At 41.4% G+C, this 18,309-nt stretch overlaps 1 long non-coding RNA gene across 3 annotated transcripts in view; it reads right to left on the bottom strand.

Moving 5' to 3' along the window:
• Positions 1-824: 824 nt before the first annotated feature.
• Positions 825-18,309, bottom strand: part of LOC117200823 (uncharacterized) — a 133,160-nt gene continuing 115,675 nt past the window's right edge. The window contains exons 6-8 of one of the 3 annotated variants that reach the window (XR_007477035.1): positions 11,319-11,468; positions 8,615-8,775; positions 825-1,493 (exon numbers count right to left, since the gene is read on the bottom strand). This is a non-coding gene — a long non-coding RNA (uncharacterized LOC117200823). Of the gene's footprint in view, positions 1,494-8,614; positions 8,776-11,318; positions 11,469-17,066; positions 17,129-18,309 lie in introns of all 3 variants that reach the window. The other 2 variants (XR_007477036.1, XR_007477034.1) reach the window with 2 other exon arrangements.

Below are 18,309 nucleotides of genomic sequence, written 5' to 3'. Positions count from 1 at the left end.
AAGCAAGTGCTCAGGCCCCACCCAGTCCACTTCACCCAACTCTGCCAGCTTCCTGGCACCTGCAGGCACTTGAGTTCCCAATCCCTAATCTAGAGATGCTCAGGCCAGTGCTGGGTCTCATATGACCATTGCAAACTGGTGCAGAATATGAAATAAATTCTTACAAATTGAGCATAGTTTTCTACCATATAAATTAGACATTTGGAGTGAGGAAGTTCCACTTTTTATGCCCCCTTGTCATTAGGCCAACTCTATTTCACAATCCCACATCAAGGGTCTAAGAGATGGCTCTTGGCAACAGACGGGTGGCACTAACTCTGTTCTCTCAGGAAAATGATTCTCCTAACATAGGGCTGAAGTCAAGCTCCATTTGCATGTGTGGTCTCAGCAGTCTTATGTCTCTCTCTGTAGATTGTCACCATACAGCTACATAAGCCTTCCAAGCCTTCTCTTTTCCTCAGGACCTGGAGGGTAAGGATCCTCTGTATTGTCAGCATGATTCATGTGTTAACATGGGGAGGTGCTCATCTGAAAAGAGAAACTTGGCCTCCAGGAGCTCCAGATAAGACACAGGATGTGTTGAGCAAAGGCAAAAGAGGGAGAAGGGACACCTAGTCTCTGCAAACAGAGATCCGCTGAACATGATAAGGCTGGACAGACAGGGGATTTCTACACAAACACTGGCTATCTGAACACCGTGTGGCTGTCAGAAACATATTTGGGAGCAAGGAGAAGAATAATATGATTCCTCATCCTGACACATTTTGGAAACTAGCCAACAGTCTCATCACTGAGATATCTTTCTTTTTTCGACACCAGGAAGATTAACAGAAGAGTCTGACATTTTATTTCTCTAGGCTATAAATTTGTATACGGATAGATTCTTCCTTTCTGGGTATAGAATACTTAGAATTCAAGTTATTACTGACTTAACAACAACAACAAAAGACTTATTTGTTTAGATAACAAACATCCAAGTGGTTCTGGCTGTAAGTGCAGCTGGATCCAGATACTCATATGGTGTCATCAGGAATTAGTATCCATCCCTGGCTCTGTTTTCCTTTATGTTGGATTTCTTCTCTGGCAGGCTCCCCTCCTGTGGTAGCAGGATGACTTCCAGAAGCTCTGGGCGTATGTGCTGCCAGTTTAGCAATCCCACGGATTTGAGCAAGAGGCTCAGGCTTGCCTCTGTCTGATCTGGCATTGGTCAAGGGCCAGCCCCAGAATTAGTTACTGTGACCGGAGGGATGTGGTGTTATTGGTTGAAACTGAGTTCCCACCAGAGCCAGGAGGTAGTGCCCTCTCCGTCCAAACCATAAGATCAGGGTCAGGGAGATGTGATTTTCCCGCAGAAAGAGATGGACCCTGTGGAGACGAAGGGCACTGGGCAGGCAGACCACAGATGGCCTCGATAGTATTCTTCACTCAGAGCTTGGGGAGGCTTCATTAATTCATTTTCCCCCTGGTCCTTTTTTCAGTATTGCGTTCCTTAGCTTCTCAGTTGAACCCACAAATAAACCAGAAAAGTAAAAATTATTATTTTCATTAGATTGCTCCACCAAATACAATAAAACAGGAGCCAGTATATCAACAAAGGAACTCTTTTTATGAGATTTCCTGGCTAGTCTTACAGACCCAGTAGTTATCTCCAGGTAATAATAAGCATCAAAATGTTATGCACCCAAACTCCCACGTATTAATTCTGAGGCTCCACATTACTGGTATGGAGCCAACTCTTAATTATTAAATGCATGGAATATGAGAAACCATGGATAAAACCCAAAGGCTTGCTTTAGCCAACAGATTCAGCCTCTTTCCCAGATAAACCTTCCCCCCAGCTGCAGGGAGCAACTGTGCTAATTTGACTTTCACATCTGGTGGAACTACTCCCACACATACCTAGATAGGTCATACACTCCTCTACACACTTCACAGAGTCTGATTAATTCCTATCAACTTACCCCAAATGCAAAAGGGGAGCATTTTATCATTTTGGCAAAAAGACTCAATTAACCGAGACTCAAAAAGCCAATGGTGAAAATCAAGTCCAAAAGGTGACATTTTAAACTGAATTCCTTCCTGCCCTACCCCCACCTCCAAGTTGGCCAACGTTCTCAACCCTCTTTCCTCCCATCCTCATAACAAAAAAATCACTTCTTTCTCCCCTGTCCTTAATTATTCTCTAAGTTTCTGTAACCACCGAAGCATAAACAGATCACCGGGGAGAGGCTGTAGACAAGAAATGGCAAAGGTAGAAGATAGAACCTTGAAGTCAGGAGGAAGAAGAGAAGCCAGCTGGTCAGAGATGCTGGATGGGCCGTGGAGGGGATTTTCTGAATGGAGGGCAACTCAGAAGGGGCTGCCTATGGCATCCCACTTAGTGGTCAATTTCATGAAATTCTCACCCCATTCACTCCAACTGCCAGATAACCTGGTTGTAATCTTCAGAAGCCTTCTCCATACTCTGTTTCGGAAATCTCTTGCATATTGAACCCAGTTTGATTGCTAACAAACTGTCCACTCCTTTTTTTAAAAATTTATTTATTTTTGGCTGTGTTGGGTCTTCACTGCTGCGCGCAGGCTTCCTCTAGTTGCGGTGAGCGGGGGCTACTCTTCGTTGTGGTGCGCGGGTTTCTCATTGTCGTGGCTTCTCTTGTTGAGGAGCACGGGCTCTAGGCGCACAGGCTTCAGTAGTTGTGGCACGTGGGCTCAGTAGTTGTGGCGTGCAGGCTCTAGAGTTCAGGCTCAGCAGTTGTGGCTCACGGGGCTTAGTTGCTCCGCGGCATGTGGGATCTTCCCGGGCCAGGGCTCGAACCCGTGTCCCCTGCCTTGGCAGGTGGACTCTTAACCACTGCGCCAACAGGGAAGCCCCCAAACTGTCCACTCTTGATGTTGATTTGTGCTGCTGCCTCAGCTCCCTGCTAACATTGACTCAGGCCTCCTGTGTGCCAGGCACAATGTCAAATGCTGGGCGTGAATTATTTGATTCAGTCCTCGCAATACTTCCACAGAATGAGATACTCTCGTTAACCCCACTTTCCAGATGAGGAAATTTGGCTTAACTTGCCCAAGGTTAACCTATTAATAAGTGGCAGAGCAGTGACATGACACGAAAATGCTGAGAAGAAAGAAGGGACCTAGAAAATCCACATATTGCCTAGTCTGTTGTTCCACGATCAGACTATGTTTATATATATATATTTTTTTTGCGGTACGCGGGCCTCTCTCACTGTTGTGGCCTCTCCCATTGTGGAGCACAGGCTCCGGACGCGCAGGCTCAGCGGCCATGGCTCACGGGCCCAGTCGCTCCACGGCATGTGGGATCTTCCCGGACCGGGGCACGAACCCGTGTCCCCTGCATCGGCAGGCGGACTCTCAACCACTGCGCCACCAGGGAAGCCCCTATGTTTATATTTTTAAGTAAAGCTATGATCCTCTTTTTAGAACGTCCACTAAGCAAACACTTGATATAAAAATTGTATAGACTGTATTCTTTGATGTAAGGCATGTTAAAACGTGAGGAATAATTAAAACTACAGGGCGGATTGGATGAAGGTGGTACAAACTTCCAGTTATAAGTAAATACTAGGGATGTACAATGTGGTTAACATAATATATATAAATTATAATATACAACATGGTTAATATAATAACACTCTAATATAATGTTAATAATAACATTATATTAATATAATATATATAATTATATAATATATAATATAATATATAATATATAATATATAATATATAATTATATATATTATATTATATAATATATAATTATATTAATATAATGTTAATATAATTAACACTGAAAATTATACAGAAAATCCTAAGAGTTCTCATCATGAGGAAAAAATTGTCTTTCTTATTCTTTTATTTTGTATCTATATGAGATAATGGATATTCACTAAACTTGGCAATTATTTCATGATGTATGTAAGTCAAATCATTATGCTGTACATCTTAAACTTATACAGTGCTGTATGTCAATTATATCTCAATAAAACCAGAAGAAAAAATAACTTTAATTCAAATTTTATATAATCTATTCTTTGACCCAGCAATCCCACTTGTAGGAGATAACACTTCAGACAGAAAAGCAAAAGGACATAAAGATGTATGTACAGAGGTATTTATTAAGCACTGAAATAACAAAGAAGAAAAAAATTGGAAAGGCTGACTAAGCTATGGTCCATCCATGGCAGAGTGGCTGCAAATGTGAGCGGAAGAGTGAGCTGTGTGGGTGATAGAGCCGAACTGACTGAGCTGGGGTCCTGGCTGCACTAATGTTTATGATCCTGGGCAAATCACGCAGCCTCTCAAGGCCTCAGGCTCCTCCCTCTGTTAAATGGGAGTGAGAAAAGTGGCTACCTCAGAGGTTGTTGTGAGCATTAAAGTTAGTTAATACTTGGAAATGCTTAGAAGAATAAATAGCACGTAACGAACTTTGTTAGATGTCAACTATTTTGTAACCATTTTTAAAAAAGAAAAATTCTAAGTGCTAATGTAGAGAATCAAGTAAAAAACAGCAAACTGCATCCCATTCTGTTTAAGAAAGCAGAAAGTGTGTGTGTGTGTGTGTGTGTGTGTGTGTGTGTGTGTGTGTGTATAATTACACAGTTAAGAAAAGAAATGAGAGGAATATACACCTTGTTTCTTCACAATGTTACCTCAGGGACATGAAATGAGAGAGCTGAAGAAGATACTCTTCTTATATAATTTGTTGAAGTGGTAAGATTATGAATAATTTTTTTTCTTTATAATCTTTAAATATTTTTCAAAGAAATAAAACGTTACTGTTACTTCAATCTCATGCTCCATTGGAAAGGGACCTTCTCCTTTCCTAGGAACCCCTACAAAACAGATGCTAAGGCTCCTGGTTCTCTAAAGGGTCTGAGGAGCTAGAAAGAAGGGCTCCAGAGCGGTTTGTCAACATGTCACAAAGCCTAGGAAAAATCATGCATTCGCTGGTAAGCAGGCAGCTTAGCATACCTTAAGCATCGTGTGTCTCTTCTCCTGCCCCAGATTACATTAATTCAGCGTGATCACACGGATTACATCAGGCTGATGAGGCATTCAGAGGGGTAGTTTTATTTTTTACAAATCATGATTAATTATAAAAAGAAAAACAACTTGGCTTAATAAACGTTGCTAGTCATACAAGGTCTTTCAAAACAGAATTCAGAGGATTAAAAGATGGAAGACCAACAGACAACAGACCTGCGCTGTCTGCTACCGTTTTTAAGACATTTCAAAAACCTCTAGGACGTTTCCTTTACCGAAGCAAATGAAAGCATTCTCTCTTGGCTGTTCCTGACTGATACTAAGAACTCCTTCAAGGCTTCAAGTCAGGCAGCAGTTTTTGCCAGTTAACTATGTGATGGTCTCCAGGTCCAGTGTAACCTTGCCCTAATCTCTCACTTATTTCCACCAAATAGGGAGTAGTCAATAATACACTTCAGCTGAACTGTCCCTCTCTCCGAAGTTACCTATGGCCCCTCTCTCCGCTGTGGCCATGGCCTCAGCCTCTGCCGGTGAAGCCCAGCATGTCTGAATGTTTAGTCATCACTTCAGAGCCACTCTTCCAGGAAAAGCCTATTGTTCCTGCACTTCCTGATCACTTACTTCCTGTCATTTTTTTTCCAAAAGGGAAAGAATAAAGACCCTTCTAAAATCACAGAAGGTTCTGCTCAACTTCACAACTGCAGTTTATTGGATTATAATTATTTACTTGATTTGGAGGCATCTAAGTATGCCAGTACTAGCCTACCCTAATCAAGAGTGTCCCTGAGCCATGGGCAACTTCCACATGAGTCCCTAGTACAAGCGTAGTCACCTTTTCACTCACAAGTCCATGTGACTTGCAAATTATTTTGCTCCAAGACGTCAAAGACAGCTTGTAAGAATCTCCACCTTATCAATACTGCCCCATGACCCATTTGATGAAGAAGATAATCAGGTACAGAAAGGGTCAACCTCTCCCCTGGCTGGAGAGGAGGTGGCAGGCACATGAAAACCTGGAAATGCCTCCCCTCCCCTCTGCTCCTGCCCTTCCCGACTCACACAAAGATAATAACTGGGTCAGAAAACTGAGCTTACTGCCTAGACAGACTGAGTCATTGGGAGGGGGAAAACAAAGAGGTGAGGGCTCAGGAAACCAAGAACCTGGGTTTGAATCCTGGCATGCATACACACACACACACACACACACACACACACACAAATGCACACATACATGTACATACACACATGTATACACATACACACATTTGTTTAAGGGCTTGCTGTGTGCCAGGCACTGTGCTATTTATATACACCACCTCAATTAATTTTGACACCCCTCCATAGGGTAGGTACTTTTATTCTCCCAATTTTACATATAAATACACTTGTCCAAGTTCACACAGCTAGTAAGGTAGTTCACTCACGCTAGTCTGACAGCAAAGTTGCACCATTAGCCCCTCTATTTGCTGTGTGATTTCTGTGAGTCACCTAACCATGCTGAACCTCAGTGCCCTCATCTGTAAAATGGGAATCATAAAGCCTATAAAATCTGCTTCCATATTGTGTTGAGAATTAAATGAATTTATGTATATAAAGTATTCACCACACACAGAGGTTCATTTCTCCTCCTTATCTCAGCTTCAGTTTGCTTCTAGCTAAAATGCTTGTATCACCAGGTTATTGTAAGAATTGAATGAGGAAACATATGAAAATGCTTTGGAAATGATAATTTGCTACATAAAGTTAGTAATCATTATTCTTAGATATATTTTAAACTAAGATACTTGACCAGGTAGTCTAAACTAACCATAGAGTTTGCCAATTATCAGATTGGCAAAGATCCAAATGTTTGATACTACACGTGTTAGGGAGGTAAGGGGCATGAGCAAACTTATGGGTGTATAAGTTGTCACATCCTCTCAGGAGACAAACTGGACAACATTTGTCAAAATTAAAAATGTAAATAGGGCTTCCCTGGTGGCGCAGTGGTTGAGAGTCCGCCTGCCGATGCAGGGGATACGGGTTCGTGCCCTGGTCTGGGGGGATCCCGCATGTCGCGGAGCGGCTGGGCCCATGGGCCCGCTGAGCCTGTGCGTCTGGAGCCTGTGCTCCGCAGCGGGAGAGGCCACAGCAGTGAGAGGCCCGCGTACCGCAAAAAAAAAAAAAAAAAAAAAAAAGTAAATATTATTTGATCTAGCTTATCCAACTGCATCAGTGTGATAATATAAAAGGCTATTTATTATAGCATCATCTGTAAAAAGTGGGCAGAAGAAAACTCGAAACAATCTAAGTGTCCTCCACTTTTGGGCTGAAACATAATACAAGCTGCAAATGTGAGCCACATATGTTAATTTAAAAATTTCTAGTTGTTACAAAGAAAGTAAAAAGAAACGGGTAAAAGGCGCTTAAGAATATCCAAAATAGGGGCTTCCCTGGTGGCGCAGTGGTTGAGAATCTGCCTGCCGATGCAGGAGACACGGGTTTGAGCCCTGGTCTGGGAAGATCCCACATGCCGCAGAGCAGCTGGCCCCGTGAGCCACAATTACTGAGCCTGTGCTCTAGAGCCTGTGCTCCGCAACAAGAGAGGCCGCGATAGTGAGAGGCCCGCGCACCGCGATGAAGAGTGGCCCCCGCTTGCCGCAACTAGAGAAAGCCCTCGCACAGAAATGAAGACCCAACACCGCCATAAACAAATAAATTAATAAATAAATAAAAATTAAAAAAAAAAAAAAAAAAAAGAATATCCAAAATATTGTCACTTCAACATGCAATCAATACAAAAATTATTTATGAGCTATTTTACATGCTCTCCTTCACACGTCTTTAAAATATGGTGTGCGTTTTACACTTACAGCGCATCTCAGTTTGGACTAGCTACCTTTTGTGTGTTCAGTGCAGCTACATACGCATCGGCACATATGGCAGGGTGTCCTTACTGGACATCGCAGGTCCTCAAAAAACTGATAACAACACAAGAAACTGATAACAACAACAGTTACCTCTGGAAAGAAAACCTCTCTGGGGATGGGGGTAAAAGGGAGAATTAATTTTCACTCTATACCTTTTCACGTTCTCTTAATTTCATGCCTTGTGCATGTATTGCCTTTCCAGAATAAAAAGAGTAAAATAATTTTTACAGCAACTCTTTACAGTAACTTCTTAATCACCTTGGCATACAAATAGAGACAGATGATTCATACAACGTGAAGACAATTATCAGCGATGAATGACTCTCCTATTCCCTTTACTCCTGTCACCGTTTAGTAATTTAAAGGATCTGTCAGAGAGGTGACAGTAGAGCCACGGCTTGCCACCAGGAGAATGGTGTCAGGCTGGGGAAACATTTCTAAAGTGTGGAAATCAGTCAAATTAGAAAGGGGGGGTTGTAACTAAGTTATAGCCGAGTTAAGTGGAATTCACAGTGATCCTACCTGGTGAGGATTCTCTCAAACATTCCCACCGTGAGCTCAGAGAAGCCTCACGGCAGGTCACAGAACAGGAAATCGCGGGGTGCACGTGAAGGCAAAGACAGGAAGAGGGAACAGGAAGGACAGGTGAAGAAAGATGAGGTTTCCATAAACAGGAAACAACCATATGGCCTCTTTACCTCTTAAATTTTATGTGGAGACAAGCGGAGAACCCCACTCCCAACCAGGAGACAGGACCTGCCTTCTCCCATCTGGATTAATCCTGGTGAATATTCAACTAGACTCAAGTGAAGTAAATAATCTTCCTCTGATTCCTTCACAGTGGGATAAGGTGGGGTTCCTGAGGGAGAAAAAGAGCAAGGTGGATTGGTTGGTTGAAGGGAAGGGGACAATGAATGTGCCATGGAGATTTTATGGAAGTCAGGGGGACATGGGATCCAGGAGAGCAGTACCAAGAAAACAGTTATGGCTGTGCACAAAGATTTAGCCACCAGGACATTTATGAAAGCATCGCTCATGAGCCGGAAACACTGAAGACAGCCTCAGTGTTTTCATTTGGGGATCATTTGTGATATAAATCAGGGGAAAAGCAAATTATAAAACAATAGGACACTATAATTCCATTCTTAAAAATAATTATACATACACACATATATACACCTACACGCACATGTGACCAGACTGGACGGTCACATTTATTTATTAAAATAAAAAGGAAAAAGGTGGAACTCTAGATATTAATTTTTCCTTTTAGCTCACCTGTATTTTCCAGATTTTTCAACAATGAACACACGTTCATTAGCAATAATATAGAGTGGAGTCAAAAATGTATCTCACAACCATTGGATACACAGAGAAGAGGTAATTTCCTTATTTTATCTGTAACTAACCCATTCTTCTTTACAATAACCACTTATTAGAGGGGAAACATTACCTTTTCATCCTTTCTACTTTAAAACATGGTTCAATTCAGTACATTAAATAGCCCCTGTAATATATTCATTATCCGGTATGGTAGTCACTAGCCACTTGTGGCTATCTAATTTTAAATGTTAATTAGTTCATATTTAAAATTCAGTTCTCCACACAGCTGTATCATTCGATTTCCCTTTGAATTCTTTAAAATAATTCTCAAAAAACTACAAAACAAAGTTTATTTTCACTGCCCTTTACTCAGAAATATTTTAGCTCTCTTCCTAGATATCCTTAGAGATAAAATAATTAAAAGTTGATTTTTATCTTGAATGTGTTGATTTTAAAAATGTAAAAGTACACATACAAAAGAATAAGACTCAAAGATTATATACAAATAACTTTATGTTAGGGTGTAAGGATTATGAGTGGTACTGTTTCCTATTTTAATAAATTCTCCTTTTATATTGTTAAATTGTTTTTTTACAATAAAAATAATGGCTAACAATGAAAAATAATTCATTTCCTCAGAGTCACTAGCCATGTCTTAAGTGTTTGATAGCCACACGTGGCTCATAGCTCCCATAGTGGACATTTAGAATGTGCGCATCATTGCAGAATGTTCCATTAGACAGTATCGCTCCAGATAAGGCTCAGTCTCAGATTTCTGAGCCATTCAGCTCCTCCCTGGCTGGATGGGGACTGGGTGAGGTCTGGAGGGGGTCTGCATGTGTGGAGAAAGGGATGTGACTTCCCCTGCCCCAGGAGCCAGGTGGCCTGGTGCTGGTCTTCAGTGAGTTCAGGCTACGTCAACTTTGGGGTCCCTCGGCAGCCTTCGGGTTCCCATACAAACATCCCTCCCTCAAATTCCTGGCTTCGGGGCCTTACAAAGGCCAAGTCTCCATTCCTTCCACTGACGTGGTCCTCCAGTCCATAAGCAGGCCTGAGACGGGTCAAGAGGAGGCCTGCCAACCTCCCACAGCCGACCACCTTCTGAGACCTACTCTGCAGCCTAGGCCCACCGGATTCTCTAGATTGCCCGCCACTCCAGCCTTAGCACCTCAAGAAACTGGGAACCCTATTCCACCAGAAGCCTCCCTCAGATATCAGGTCCGAAGGCCGCCCAGTTTTTCCAGAGTCTGATGCACTGAGGGCCTCTCTCAGGAGACTACAATTGTCCCAGGCTTTGCCCACAAAGCAGGGCAGGGCCCAGCCCTCAGACTCCCTGAAACTACTCTGGCTGCATTTAACACAAATCCTCCCTCAGAAGTTTCAACCCAGAGCAGAGCGGACAGGTTCCTGCTTCTCCCCTCTCTCCCTTTTCTCTCTTGCCCACTTCTCTTCTTCCCATCGCTCCTTGGGGTAGAAAGGAGTGGGATATTCATTTACTACCCAGTGTTATATGGCAGAGTTACTAACCAGGCTTTCTCATCCCTAGTCAAAAAAGCAAGGCCTTTTCCTTTGTGTATTTTAGGGGGAAATGAAGGAATTTAGAAAAGCCCTCCTCAGAACAACGGCTCTCTGTAGGCAGAATGCAATTTTATTTGCAATGTCAGGAGGGATTGTTACTTGCACCTTTGTCTTTGCACTTTATACGTAAGATTTCTAATCTCCGCACCCTCCCCTCATGTTTTCCCACCCCACCCACCCAGGCAGATAAATGCCCTGCCTGTCCCACCAGGGTCAAGGTCATTTCTTCAGAAAGATGAATACTAAAAAGCACACGAAGAAGTTCCAAATCATCATACCAGCTACGATGAGGAGGAAAAATGTTCATTAAAATGTTTTATTATGATTGTTGGCTTTGACTAATCAGAAACTGTCTTTAGAGAGGAGGTGATTACCAAGGTCACATTTTTGGATGTAATATGGGAGAGGTCAAAGATGCTTAAAAAAAAAGGATATTAAAGACTTGACACCCCAAATCTTCACCACATTACTAGCTCTGTGACACTGAGTAAGTTGTTTTACCTCTCTTGGCCTCAGTTTCCTCATCCATAAAATGGAAATAATAATCATGCTATCATGCATTATTGTGAGAATTAAATGAGATTGCGTATGTAAAGCACGATGTCTACAACACAGCAGCCATTCAGGAAATGTCCCATGATAATCCTACAACTAAAAAGAATAAAGAAAACAACATCAGCAGAGGAAATCTTATAACAAAGAGTAATAGAAATAGCCTAATTCCTGCTTTTTGGCCCAGGATTATGGTTTAAAATGGTGATAAGTGTAACCATTAAAGTAAACTTCAGATATCTCCAGAGAAGGGGAACTCACGACTTCCAAAGGCAACTAATGTTCTTCTTTTGAGTACTGATGGTTCTAATTCTCTTCCTTACATTATGTGTTACTTTCTCTCATTACAACTTTTCCCTCATTTATTCTTAAAAAATATCCATGATAATTCAAATAACACAGGAGTTTGTAATATAAAGTATTATGAAACTTTGTAAAGAAAAACGTTAAAGTTCTCCCACTACACTCCGCCAAATTCTACTCTCCAAAGTATCTCCTCTTGACAGTGGTTTTTGCATTCAGCATACTCAGACGTTTTCTATGTGTACACAAATTTATATATGTGTGCATTTTTATATAAATGGGATCAGAGTCTATACATACTTCTGCCACCAGCTTTTTTTTTTTATACTATTTGCTGCGCTGGGTCTTTGTTGCTGCATGGGGGCTTTCTCTAGTTGCAGCGAGTAGGGGCTACTCTTCGTTGTGGTGTGCAGGCTTCTCATTGCGGTGGCTTCTCATTGCAGAGCATGGGCTCTAGGTGCGCGGGTTTCAGTTGTGGCTCACGGGCTCTAGAGCACAGGCTCAGTAGTTGTAGCACACAGGCTTAGTTGCTCTGTGGCACGTGGGATCTTCCCCGACCAGGGCTCAAACCCATGTCCCCCACATAGGCAGGAGGATTCTTAACCACTGCCCCACCAGGGAAGTCCTAGTGACATATTTTTTAAGGAAAAAAAAAAAAGTATCAGGGAAATAGGACCAAAATTCTAACCAGCACCTACTATGTGCCAGTCACCATACCAGGATTTTGTTTGCCAATTTTATTGAGATATAATTGACATACAGCACTATATGTTTAAGGTGTACAGCACAATTATTTAACTTACATACATCATGAAATGATTATCACAATAAGTTTAGTGAACATCCATCATCTCATGTAGATACGTCATTAAAAAAAGAGAAAACAAATTTTTTCCTTGTGATGGAAACTCTTAGGATTTACTTTCTTAATAACTTTCACATATAATGTACAGCAGTGTGAATTACCTTTATCATGTTGTCTATTACATCCTTAAATAAATGGAACCTAATTAAATTTAACAAGCTTTTGTGCAGCAAACGAAACCATAAAAAAGACAAAAAGACAACCCTCAGAATGGGAGAAGATATTTGCAAACGAAGCAACTGACAAAGAATTAATCTCCAAAATATACAAGCAGCACATGCAGCTCAATATCAGAAAAACAAACAACCCAATCCAAAAATGGGCAGAAGACCTAAATAGACATTTCTCCAAAGAAGACATATAGATGGCCAATAAACACATGAAAAGATGCTCAACATCCCTAATTATTAGAGAAATGGAAATCAAAACCACAGTGAGGTATCACCTCACACCAGTCAGAATGGCCATCATCAAAAAATCTACAAATAACAAATGCTGGAGAGGGTGTGGAGAAAAGGGAACCCTCTTGCACTGTTGGTGGGAATGTAAATTGATACAGCCACTTTGGAGAAGAGTATGGAGGTTCCTTAAAAATTAAAAGTAGAACTACCATATGACCCAGCAATCCCACTACTGGGCATATACCCTGAGAAAAACATAGTTCAAAGAGATACATGTACCCCATGTATTTACAGTAGCTAGGACATGGAAGCAACCTAAATGTCCATTGACAGATGAATGGATAAAGAAGATGTGGTACATATATACAATGGACTATTACTTAGCCATAAAAAGGAAAGAAATTAGGTCATTTGTAGTGATGTGGATGAACCTAGAGTCTGTTATAGCAAGTGAAGCAAGTCAGAAAGAGAAAAACGAATATCGTATATTAATGCATATATATGGAATCTAGAAAAATGGTACTGATGAACCTATTTGTGGGGCAGGAAAAGAGATGCATACGTAGAGAATGGATTTGTGGACACAGGAGGGGAAGGGGAGGGTGGGACAAATTGAGAGAGTAGCACTGACATGTATATACTACCATGTATAAAATACATAGCTAGTAGAGAGCTGCTGTATAGAACAGGGAGCTCAGCTTGGTGCTCTGTGATGACCTAGAGGGGTGGGATGGCGGGGTGGGAGGGAGACTCAAGAGTTAGGGGATATATGTATACATATAGCTGATTCACTTCACTGTACAGCAGAGACTAACACAACATTGTAAAGCAATTATACTCCAATAAAAAAATAGAAAATATTTTTTCCTTGTGATGAGAACTCTTAGGATTTACTTTCTTAGTAACTTCCACGTATAATGTACAGCAGTGTTAATTAGCTTTATCATGTTGTCCATTATATCCTTAGTAATTATTCATCTTATAACTGGAAGTTTGTACTTTTTGACTACCTTCATCTAATTCCCCTCCCCACACCCCTGCCTCCTCTGATCTCTTTTTCTCCGAGTTTGTTTGTGTGCTTATTTTTGAAGTGTAATTGACCTACAACTCTATGTTAATTCCTGGTACACAACATAGTGATACAATATTTCTATACATTTCAAAATTATTACCATGCTATATCTCGTTGTCTTTTTTTTTTTTTTTTGCGGTACGCGGGCCTCTCACTGTTGTGGTCTCTCCCGTTGCGGAGCACAGGCTCCGGACGTGCAGGCTCAGCGGCCATGGCTCACGGGCCCAGCCGCTCCACGGCATGTGGGATCTTCCCAGACTGGGGCACGAACCTGTGTCCCCTGCATCGGCAGGCGGACTCTCAACCACTGCGCCACCAGGGAAGCCCTCGTTGTCATTTTTCATCATACAAAGATATTACATAATCATTGACTATACTCCCCACACTGTGTATTTCATACCTGTGACTCATTTATTTTGTAATTAAAACTTTATGCCTCTTAATCTCCCTCACCTATTTTTCTCTTCCTCCCATCCTCCTCCCCTCTGGCAACCACCTGTTTGTTCTCTGTAACTCTATCTCTGTTTCTGTTTAGTTATTTTTTTTAATAAATTTATTTACTTTATTCATTTATTTTTGGCTGCGCTGGGTCTTCGTTGCTGCGCGCAGGCTTTCTCTAGTTGCGGCGAGCAGGGGCTACTCTTCGTTGCGGTGCGCGGGCTTCTCACTGCGGTGGCTTCTCTTGTTGCAGAGCACGAACTCTAGGCTCATGGGCTCAGTAGTTGTGGTGCACGGGCTTAGTTGCTCCGAGGCATGTAGGATCCTCCTGGACCAGGGCTCAAACCCGCGTCCCCTGCACTGGCAGGTGGATGGTTAACCACTGCACCACCAGGAAAGCCCTGTTTAGTTATGTTTGTTCAGTTGTTTTGTCTTTTTGATTCCACATTTAAGTGAAATCATATAGTATTTATCATTCTCTGTCTGACATTTCACTTAGTATAATATGCTCTAGGCCCACCCATGTTGTTACAAATGGCAAGATTTCATTCCTTTTATGGCTGAGTAATATTCCATTGCATATATATGTGTGTGTATATATATATATATATATATATATATACACCACATCTTCATTATCAATCTATCAACTGATGGGCACTTAGGTTGCTTCCATACTTTGGTTAATGTAAATAATGCTGCCATGAACATAGGGCTCCATATATCTTTTCAAGTTAGCATTTTTGTTTTCTTCAGGTAAATACCCAGAAGTGGAATTGCTGGATTGTATGGTAGTTCTATTTTAATTTTTTTGAGGAATCCCCACACTGTATTCCATAGGGGCTGCACAAATTTACATTCCCACCAACAGTGCACAAGGGTTCCCTTTTCTCCACACACACATTATTCAATTAATATTAATTGAGCATTTTTATTCAATTAATATTAATTGAGCATTTACTATAGGTCAGCCACTGTGTTATGTGCTTAGGAGACCACCTCTGTCCTCAAACAGTTCACCAATCGACTGACCAACAAATTGGTGGGCTCAATATTCTCACCCTATTTCAGGATCTATGGGGATACATAGGAGGAAGATACAGAGGCAGAAATGGAGCCTCAGAAAAGTGTATTTTCCCAAAGTCACAAAATGAGTAAGGAGGAGAGTAGGATTCTGATTCCTTGCCTTACACCCAGGAATCACACAGCAACTGCTCTTCCCTAGCGTAGAGTTTGGCACTGGGAAGCCTTTCTCCTTACTGTTGCCTTGGAGGTGATTTAAACTACAAGGGCATGTTCCATGCATGGATCTCAGGCTGAGTCACATCACAGCAAACTGGCCGACTGACTACTCAGGTTTCCTTTCCTTGGTGTTTTCTTATCTGTCTCCCACCAATGGCTTAGCCTCTATGGGTGAGTGGGGTCAGGAAGTGGCACACAGTCTCTGTTTTTATTCTCTGTGTGGAAATTTTCTAATTATAGGTCACATGGAGAGTTTCCATTCTCCCCCATGGCACTTCACTCTGTTTATGTAACTTAATAAGCTAAGACCCAGAGCTTTCTTTTAAAAAAGACTTAAACCATGAAGCTTTTAATTAGGAATCAAACTCATTCCCTTATCTTTCTGATTAGTGAATAGCCATCGTCTGTTATCTGCTTAGTCTGTAGCTGAAATTACGGTCTCTCCTCTGGTCGGGATTTTATAGTCTGATTGCGCCTTAAGCTTCCTGTGTAAGCCATCAGGGGAAGTAAGAACATTAACTACAGCCACCAGCACCACCAAGAAGTAGATTCACATACAGTCCTCTAAAACACCAGCCTTCATAGAATAAATAGATGATAGAGCACAGCACCAAGAAACGAGTTATAGTTCAGGATGGATAGACATAGCATGGCATCTGATGCAACTGAAGGTGCCCATTTAAGAGCATAAAGCGGAGTGAAATTTCAAACAATCGTTATGCTTTGGAGAACACATGCTAAAGGTCAGCAACCAAACAGCTTTATTTTAATTATGTGGCCATTTCTTCCCTAATTTAACTGCCTAAAAAGAAATTCTAAAAGTATGCCATCTCAGTCTAGGATCTACTGGAAACGTATTCAGTAATAGTAACTTTTAGGCAAAACTTTTAGCAACAAATCAGTCCCACAGAACAAAATGAAAAAGAAGATCTCACAAAAACACATTTTTAAGCCAAATTTTTTAAAGTCAAAAAACAACGATGGAGGAAAGATTCTGCTCTCTCCCTGCCAGCAGTGTGTAAACAGAAATCTTTTTTGCAGAACCTCTCAACAATGGAAGCTGAAAAGGAAATATAAAAGAAGTGGGATTTTGGTAGAAGACTCTGACCTTGAAGAGCTACACTAATATTAACTATTATAAAATTAACTTTTTAATTATCCTCTAGGGGCTGCAGAACACACTTAAATGAAGGGAAATGAATTTATGAAAAACGCTGCCAAGTAGGATCAAAGAAGGGGCTTGCTTTTCAGGAAGCAAACAGCACCGAAGCAGGCATGCAGGTCCCAGAAAGACAAGAATTAACCGACCCCAGGAAAGTCACCGAGCTTGGCTGAAGTGGCAACAGTAGCAGTCTTACCACTAAAACTTTTCTTACCTTCCTCCTTGACAAGGTGAGGAGTGGATGAGGTATCATGTGGTATGTTCCTGACACAGAGCCTGGCACAAAAATCGATGTCATCACCATCATCGTTATTGCTATTATTTGGGAATTCCCAAATAATGTTCATTTAGAAGATAATTGAAACCAGATAAACAGACATTTTCCAGCCTTTGGTTTCTTTGCCAATTTTGTTTTAATCCACGTTCCATTTTGATAAATGGAAAAAATATTACCCAGTGTCTCAACCAGAGTTTATTTAGTATGTTCCCCTGTATGGGAATATCCCTAAGAATCCCTGAAGAGTCTATCTTCCAGGCAGGAAAATTTTGTTGAGCTTTACTTTTTTGTTGATTATGTAATGAAAAGAATACACATTTTCTATTGTTCCGTATAATACAGAATATTTCATGTATAGAGTCATACACTGCTTTATATATTACTTAATATATTTTCATACTGAACATGTTTTTCCCAAGCATACACAGCTATTTCTCCTCTCCTCAATGCCCCTCACCAAGCCCTTCATAAAAATCACTGCTTTAGGGCTTCCCTGGTGGTGCAGTGGTTGAGAGTCCGCCTGCCGATGCAGGGGACACGGGTTCGTGCCCCGGTCTGGGAAGATCCCACAGGCCGCGGAGCGGCTGGGCCCGTGAGCCATGGCCGCTGAGGCTGCGCGTCCGGAGCCTGTGCTCCACAACGGGAGAGGCCACAACAGTGAGAGGCCCGCGTACCGCAAAAAAAAAAAAATCACTGCTTTAGAACTTAGCCTAGGAGAATTATTCCATCTGTAATACATATTGCAGAGTGGTTTTCTGAAAGAAGTGGGACTTCAGGAGCTTGCTAAATTCCTGTGAACTGAAGGCAGAAAATATTCAGAAACATAAGGCTAATGTGCAGAAAAGGTAGAGGAGAGGAGGAGGATTATTATATTGATTATATAGACAGGTTAAAGATAAATAGGATGCTCTTTAGCCCTTCAACAAAATGAAATTGGTCACCCAAGCCACCAAAGCCTTAATAATGGGTGAATAATAATAATATTCAAGCGAATATTAATAATAGGTGAATCCAAGTATATTTTAATGTCATTGCCAGGTCCACCACCAGCCCATACAGTGCATTTAGGCAAATTAGGAAAGCACAGCCATTCCTCAAAGCACTACTTTCATCTTCTGAAAAATCATTGTAAGGTATTGATTTTTTTAAGAACAAGAAACTTAACTCCCATCTACTTTCA

Source organism: Orcinus orca, chromosome 4, assembly GCF_937001465.1.
Source record: "Orcinus orca chromosome 4, mOrcOrc1.1, whole genome shotgun sequence".
NCBI classification, from domain to species: domain Eukaryota; kingdom Metazoa; phylum Chordata; class Mammalia; order Artiodactyla; family Delphinidae; genus Orcinus; species Orcinus orca.
Note: the sequence above shows the minus strand (reverse complement) of the source record. Positions and strands in the feature narration are given on the sequence as shown.